The sequence below is a fragment of the Triticum urartu genome, chromosome 5A, assembly GCF_056163025.1.
Source record: "Triticum urartu cultivar PI428250 chromosome 5A, HENAU_Tu73, whole genome shotgun sequence".
Classification (NCBI taxonomy): domain Eukaryota; kingdom Viridiplantae; phylum Streptophyta; class Magnoliopsida; order Poales; family Poaceae; genus Triticum; species Triticum urartu.
The window spans coordinates 72,840,713-72,849,475 of NC_141877.1; the positions used below are offsets into that span (position 1 = coordinate 72,840,713).

The 8,763-nt window shown below is 44.3% G+C and overlaps 1 pseudogene; it reads right to left on the bottom strand.

Moving 5' to 3' along the window:
* Positions 1-276: 276 nt before the first annotated feature.
* LOC125529065 (receptor-like protein EIX2) lies at positions 277-8,460 on the bottom strand (annotated as a pseudogene).
* Between the last annotated feature and the right edge of the window lie 303 nt (positions 8,461-8,763).

Sequence of the window (8,763 nt, forward strand, 5' to 3'; positions counted from 1 at the left end):
TTAAGACATGGTACCAGAAGTCTGAATGCTCCACACAACCAATTTGAAAGCAGCACGTCAGGACCAAATACAGTTCTAAACATCATCATGTGCATTGTACTCTTTTTCTTGAAATGGTGCATTGTACTCTTGAGAAAGGGAGTACATAGCAGAGTACAGGATTATAAACTGAAGTTTTGTGAGAATTTGCATGAGTGATTTACTCCAGATGAAGAACCCATTGCAACAACAACAAGTCAACAACAAAAATTAACTCATCCTGATTGCAGAAATGAGTTCAAAATATTCAGCAAAAGACGTTCGTGATTACAGTACAGAAAAATAGTATAAAGTATTTGAACAACACATAAGTGTTGCATGTACCACAATAATTATACAATAATGATGTCATAAATGTATCAGAAGAACTAACAGACTCATCTTTATTTAGAGGTATATAAACAAGGCACACGATAAAACATATGTTGCTGAAGATATTCCTCACCCTGGTTAATTAATAGTCCAGAGCTCCCCTTCAATGGGTTGCAGCACAGACACCGACCCCTTCAGAGGAAAAAAGTGCTTATTCTGCTGTTGTGTTCTTTGCAAAGCTTCCCCACTTCACGACCACAAATTAATACATAGACTTGATCATACACCTCATCGAAGAGACGTAAATAAGCACTTCTCCGTGTCCTCTTGAATAACAATGCACAAAACACCACCCAAAGCCCCACCACAAGTCCCAGCACAAGACCAAAATGAAAGGTCAGTGGATCAAACTGTTGCTTCCTGCTTTCTAGATCGCCATGGATGATGAAAGAATCATTTCCTGGACAATTATTTTGGAGAGGAGGCCCACAGAGCCCACTGTTGCAGATGTACATAATTGACAAGTTGTCCGAATTGAGGGTGTCAAGTTGGCGGCCAGAAGGTATCCTTCCAGACAAATTGTTGTAGGACAGGTTCAGAGCGGCCAAAGATGTCAGACTTGACAAGCTCGATGGGATTTCACCGGAGAACTTGTTCTCGGAGAGGTCAAGGGATACCAATGACTGCATGGTGCCAATCATGTTTGGAATTTTTCCACTCAATTTGTTCGATGATAAATTCAAGTTCATCAGTGCAGCAAGGGACGTGATGTCTGTAGGGATTTCACCAGTCAAGGAGTTACATGATAAATCAATGCTCACAAAATATACAAGTGTTGTACCATATAGAAGTTGCTGTCCTTTCGTAACTACTGACAATATTTCTCCAAGGTGACCAACCCCAATCTCCAGGGAATTGTCTCCGAAATCATGTGCATCATCCATATCCATGAATTCCGTTTGTATTATTTTCATGAGTGTTAGGTTTGATAGATTCCCAGGTATTGCACCAGAGAAATTGTTGCATGATAGATCCAAGTATTGAAGATGCCCAAGGCTTGTTATATTAATTGGAATACTACCAGAAAATGTATTGTGGCTCAGTAGTAAAAAACACAAGTTCCCCAGATCTCCTATCCATGAAGGCAGTCTTCCAGACAACTTGTTCCATGAAAGGTCCAAGAACTTAATAGCTGTGTTATTCTGCAAAGATGCTGGCAATTTTCCTGATAAACTGTTGTTACTGAGCAGTAGAAATTGTGTTTTTTGGATGGGAAAACAAAGAGGAATTTCACCCTCCAAAGAATTGTTTGACAAATCCAGATAAACTAGCTGCTGCAATTTGCAAAGAGATTCTGAAATGTACCCACCAATTCTGTTTGAATAGATAATCAATATTTGAAGCCGGGGTCCTTCAAAATTTGATGGTATTACTCCTGAAAAGTTATTCTTGGAGATATCTAAAATAGTGATATTTGTCAGCAACGAAGGTATTGACCCTGTGAGCCGGTTTGAACTTAGGTAGAGTTCCTCCAAAGCCATGCTATCCAGATGTGCTGGCTGTTAAACATGCAGTAGCATGAGCCTCCGAGAGATGTCTTGAGCGCTACTTCTAGGATACAGGGATATGTTTCTTTTCTGTTTAAAGGTGTTGTAATCTATCTCTATTCCCTATCTGCTGTAAACTCTCGGTTAGTCCTCTAACCGTACGACCTGTAATCCTCTCGAGAGGTTCTCCCCTCGCTATCAATATATATACACGCGGGCTCCCCTCCAGGGAGTTGAGACGCTTCGACAATAGTTTACATGGTATACAGAGCAGGCATTTTCCATCGCATCTAGCTCATCTACCTCCATCGATCAACTCCACCGCCACCATGTCCTCCTCCTCCGTTGTTCCCTCCTCCGGCCTAAACTACAACATCTCCGAGCCTCTCACCAGGACGAACTATGTCCTTTGGCGAGCTCAAGCCCGATCCCAAATACTGGGCGCCGGCCTGTATGGCTACGTCGACAAAACCATAGCGGAGCCTCCCAAGACCATCATCGCCAAGGATAAAGACGGCAAGGATCAGGAGATGCCGAACCCTGCCTATGCCCCCTGGCTAGTCCAAGATCAGCAAATCGTTGCCTACCTTCTCCGAAATCTCTCCAAGGAGGTCCTCGTCCAGGTGGCTTCGCTGGAGACCTCGCATGCAATATGGACGGCGCTCTCCAACATGTTTGCTGCGGTCTCTCTCTCTCGCGTCAACAATCTTCGTGCTGCCCTCACCAACGCCCAAAAGGGCACACAATCTGCCTCAACATACTTCGGCTATATGTGTTCCCTCTCCGATGAGCTCGCGGCGGCGGGCAGACCTCTCGGAGAGCCAGAACTCATCTCGTTCATCGTCGCCGGCCTTGATATGGATTACCAGCCACTTATCTCTGCGCTTGATGTCCGCACCGAGCCCATCACGGTCGATCTCCTTTTCTCTCTGGTGGCCAATTTTGATCAGCGGGTCGAACTGTACCACGGAAACGGCAGAGGCGGGTTCAAATCCTCAGCGAACTCTGCTTCCCGAGGCAGGCAGGGAGGCAGAGGTGGCTATCGCAACTAGAAGAGCGGCCCTGGCAATGGATCCCGTGGAGGCCCTGGCAGCGGCGGCCATGCTGGTGGTGGCGGTGGCCCTACTAGTGGTGGCGGCGGCTACCAAGGGAGTGGTGGTGGCGGCGGCTACCACAGCAATGGTGGTGGCGGAGGCTACAACGGCGGCTATCACCACAACAATGGTGGTGGCGGCTATCAGGGTGGTGGTGGCGGCGGCTACTATCACTCCTCCAACAACAATGGCAGCAACAACAATCGACGATCCACCTCCAATAACAACCGGCGCCCCTTCCAAGGCTATGAGGTCTATGAAGGCAAGTGCCAAATATGTAAGAAAACAAACCACATTGCTAAGGATTGTGATTGGCGCTACGCCGATGACAACTCCCAGAAAAAGAAAATAGCAGTTGCAGCAGAAGGATCATATGGTGTTGATACCAATTGGTACATGGACACGGGTGCAACAAACCATATTACTGGAGAGTTGGAGAAGCTGACCATGCATGACAAATATCGTGGCCACGATCAGATCTACACCGCCGCTAATGGTGCAGGTATGGAGATTAATCGTATTGGTCAATCAATCATCAAAACCCCACATAAAGATCTTGTCCTAAAAGAAATCTTACATGTTCCTAATGCTTCCAAAACCCTTCTTTCAGTCCATCGCATTGCTCTTGATAATAATGTCTTTCTAGAATTTCACCCCTATTTTTTTATCAAGGACCAGGCCACGAAGAGAGTTCTCCATAGGGGTGTCTGTATTCAAGGGCTATATGCGTTGCTTCCTCAATACTGCAAGTTTAATAAACAAGTCTATGGTGCCATCAAACTCTCCGCTGAAAGATGGCACAGTCGTTTAGGTCATCCGTCTTTTTCCACTGTTCATCAAATTCTTAGTAGAAATAAACTCCCAGTTGTTGGTGAGAGAGATTCAGAAACTATTTGTGATTCATGTCAAAGAGCAAAAAGTCATCAATTACCGTACCCTGTTTCCACTAGTGTATCTACCAAACCTTTACAACTTTTTTTTTCTGATGTATGGGGTCCTGCACCCACTTCGGTTGGTAGACATTCTTACTATGTAAGTTTCGTTGATGATTTTAGCAAGTATACCTGGATTTATCTTCTTAAAAAATGCTCGGATGTTTTTCAAGTCTTTCACAATTTCCAAGCTCTCGTAGAACGCAAGTTTGATAGCAAAATCATTGTCGTGCAATCTGATTGGGGTGGGGAATATGAGAAGCTGGATTCTTTTTTTCAAAAGATAGGTATTTCTCATCATGTGTCCTGCCCCCACGCCCACCAGCAAAATGGTTCCGCAGAACGGAAACATAGACACATTGTTGAGGTAGGCCTAGCTCTCCTAGCTGCGGCCTCCATGCCTTTAAAGTTTTGGGACGAAGCCTTTCTTACTGATGTCCATCTTATCAACATGTGGCCTAGTTACACTATTGCCAATGAAACTCCCACTGAACGTCTTCTTCATGTCACCCCTGATTATACTACACTTCGTGTTTTTGGGTGCGCGTGTTGGCCTAATCTTCGTCCCTACAATGCTCGCAAACTCATGTTTCGCTCACAACAATGCGTGTTTCTTGTCTATAGTGCTCAACACAAGGGTGTCAAATGTCTAGATATTCCAACTGGTCGTGTGTATATTTCTCTGGATCTTCTGCACTACGACCTGCTTCATCGCCAGGATTGGTTCCACGTACACGTCTCCAAGCAGGTGTTATTCAGCCTATAAATTACAAAACAAAATTTGGTTTGGCTACATCCACAGGTGAACCACGCACACATCATGAGGCTCTTGCTGATCCGAAGTGGAAGACAACCATGGATGATGAATTCCAGGCCCTTCAAAAAATCGTACTTGGCATTTGGTTCCTTCACGACAAGGCAAAAATGTGATTGATTGCAAGTGGGTGTTCAGAATCAAACGATGGTCTGATGGTACAATAGATCGTTACAAAGCTAGGCTTGTTGCTAAGGGCTTCAAGCAAAGGTATGGCATAGACTACGAGGATACTTTCAGTCCAGTTGTTAAAGCTGCTACCATTCGTCTTGTATTGTCTATTGCTGTATCTAGAGGATGGAGTCTCAGGCAGCTAGATGTGCAGAATGCGTTTCTTCATGGTGTTCTGGAAGAGGAAGTGTATATGAAGCAACCTCCTGGGTTTGAAGATAAGAACAAACCATATCATGTGTGCAGACTTGACAAATCTCTCTATGGGCTGAAGCAGGCTCCTAGAGCATGGTACTCCCGTTTAAGTATGAAACTGCAACAGTTTGGTTTTGTTCCTTCAAAGTCTGATACTTCACTGTTCATCTACAACAAGTCTCATACAGCAATATTTGTGCTTATTTATGTTGATGATATTATTATGACAAGTTCTTCAGATAAAGCAATGACAGCTCTCTTGACAGATTTGAATTCAGAATTTGCTCTCAAGGATCTAGGAGATTTGCACTTCTTTCTTGGTATTGAGGTCAAGAAAAATAGGGAAGGTGGTCTTCATCTTTCTCAGGAAAAATATGCAACTGATCTTTTGAGGAGAGTTGGGTTGCAGAATTGTAAACCTTCACCAACACCCTTGTCCAGTTCAGAAAGACTCTCTCTCACTGAAGGTGAACCTTTGAGTCAGGAGATGGCACCAACTACAGAAGTTTGGTAGGTGCACTACAGTACTTGACTCTTACTAGACCTGATATTTCTTTTTCAGTCAATAAGGTTTGCCAGTTTCTTCATGCACCCACTACTGCCCATTGGACTGCAGCAAAACGTATATTGAGATATGTGAAGAATACTTTGAGTGTCGGATTGACCGTCAGTAAGTCCTCATCCACACTTGTGAGTGCGTTTTCAGACTCTGACTGGGCAAGTTGTGTGGATGACAGAAGGTCAACAGGAGGATTTGCAGTTTTCTTTGGTCCTAATTTGATCTCATGGTGTGCAAAGAAACAGGCTACAGTTTCACGGTCCAGTATTGAGGCAGAGTATAAGGCATTGGGAAATGCAACGTCAGAAATTATTTGGGTGCAAGCTGTTCTTAAGGAACTTGGTCTTCGTCATACACAGACTCCTTGTCTCTGGTGTGACAATCTTGGTGCCACATATTTGTCTGCTAATCCTGTGTTTCATGCAAGAACTAAACACATTGAGATAGATTATCATTTTGTCAGAGAACGAGTTGCTAACAAGGAATTGGACATTCGTTTTGTACCCTCCAGAGATCAAGTTGCAGATGGTTTCACAAAAGCCTTAGCTACAAGACCGTTTGAAGAGTTTAAACGTAATCTCAACTTGAGGAGTTTAGATTAAGGGAGGGTGTTAAACATGCAATAGCATGGGCCTCCGAGAGATGTCTTGAGCGCTACTTCTAGGATACAGGGATATGTTTCTTTTCTGTTTAAAGGTGTTGTAATCTATCTCTATTCCCTATCTGCTGTAAACTCTCGGTTAGTCCTCTAACCATACGACCTGTTGCCCTCTCGAGAGGTTCTCCCCTCACTATCAATATATATACACGCGGGCTCCCCTCCAGGGAGTTGAGACGCTTCGACAATAGTTTACACTGGCAAGCTGCCACTTATTTGGTTGTTAGACATATCGAGATATGTTGCCTGTGAAAATGTATACCAAAACCATCCAGGAAACTTGTCCACTAAACCGGTGCTTGAGATGTCAAGATGAGTGATTCCCCGCAGCTGCTGAAGCCAGGCTGGAAAGAGAGGACCGATTTGGCAAGATGCCAAATCTGCAATCTGTAGCGAAAAGGGAGAATGCCAATCTGAATCCACAACAATCCTTAAACTATTGGAAGACAAGTATATGTTCTTTAAACTTTTTAGGTTTGCAAAGTGTTCTTCCGTGATCACACCACTAAGGTTGTTGTTCCTTAGGTCCAGTCCAACCATATCCTTCAGATAACCTAATTCATTAGGTACACTTCCATTGAGGTGATTACTGGAGAGGTCTAGGGCGGTTAAGCTTGTTAAATGCATAACTTCTGGTGGTATAGGTCCAATAATTTTGTTGTCTTTGAGAGAAAGGGTAGTCAAATGCTTCAGTGTTCCAAGCTCGGCTGGTATACTTCCGGTCAAGTTGTTGCTAAATATGACCGAATAGGTTAGAGCAGTAAGAGCAGCAATTTCAGTTGGTACATTCCCATTGAGCTGATTCATGCTGAGATCAAGGTAAGTTAAACGCACCAAATTCCAAAGCCCTAGTGGTATAAGTCCAACAAGGTTGTTGTTGCACATGTCAAGTATGTTCAAGCTGCTGAATTCCCCTACAACATTCGGCAGGGTCCCCATGAAATTGTTATCACTGAAATGCAACTCTTGCAATTTTTCCGGTGCGCATTGCAACCCTTCCATCAACACCACTATATCTCCATTCATAGAATTATGTGAGAGGTCCAGTATTCCCAAATGACAAAGATTAATAAGAAGATTTTTAAGGTTTCCAGTCTTATTCAGATTGTTTTCTGACAAATCAAGTACCTTGAGTGACGTCATATTTCCTAGTGCATCCGGAAACTTTCCAAATAACTGATTCAGACGAAGACTGAGGTATTTGAGGGTTGTCACTTTCCAAAACCAACTTGATGCAATTGAGTGGTCCAAATTATTATAAGAAAGATCAAGCTTCTCAAGTTTTGTGAGGTTAAGGTAGGGAAGCGATTGGCTTGCAGTATCAAGTGAGCATGCAACAAGATTGATAACCCTTAGAGATGGAATCATATTCAAAGTGTGAAGCCAGTCAGCTATCATTGAGAGATCTATTCCGCTCATGCTAAGGTGCTGCAGCAATGGTAGCTTTGTTAACCAGGTGATGTCCATTGAGGACAACCCAGAATAATCAACCTGGCCAAGGTCAAGATGCTGCAACTTGGACAGGTTACCAAGTTGAGAAGGAACTCTACCGGTAAATGGAATACCGGAGAGGTTAATATATTTCAAATTCTCCATGGACCCCAAGAACTGAGGAATATGACCAGTTGGCCCTAGCAAACAGTTCATGCTAAGATCCATATGCTCGAGATGCTTCAAGGAAAGGAGAGAGGGACTTATCTCGCCGAACAATGACTTAGCATAAGCGCACCCATCATATTAATAGTCGTCAGGGTCCTGAACTGTACTGCGACGAAGGTGTAGCTTGATGACATGGCCTGTTCGGTTGCTGCAACTGACGCCCCTCCACCACAGCAATCCTGTCCGTGCCACGAGGCGAGGACATGAGCGCCGTCATTTGTGATGCCCTTCTTGAAGGAGAGCAAGGCGGCCCTCTCGGCTGGGATGCATGCGCCACCATGGGCATGAACAAGCTCGGGTTGGAGTGCTAGTGCTTGCACCACTTGTGAAAAAGAAGCGATGCATATGATGAGGAGGGTGGTGAACACGAGACTGGTTGTGCGGTGCATGATGGAAGAACAAGGGCTGGGTAGCTGGGGAAGCATCATACGCACTAGATGTATATGCTACAGGTTCAGTGTAGGTACTCCCTCTCCTAAAGTAGTGATCTAAACGCTCTTATATTAGTTTACAGAGGGAGTAGTATTTAGCTACATACTAGAGCCATGCTACCAGAGATGTTTGGCCATACTACGGAGTCTACGGTCAAACTCCCGGTCCTTGAGGGTTTCAAGGAGGCCCATTCAATCACCCGCAAAAAAGGAGGAGACCCATTCAATCAAGCCTGGTTCATACAATTCTGTGGCCAGCTATGATGGAAGTTACCAGCCACGACTAGTAACCTGCCTGCAACCACAGGGTATTGTCAAAGTCATCACTCAGTTCTGCTGGATGTAGATGGTG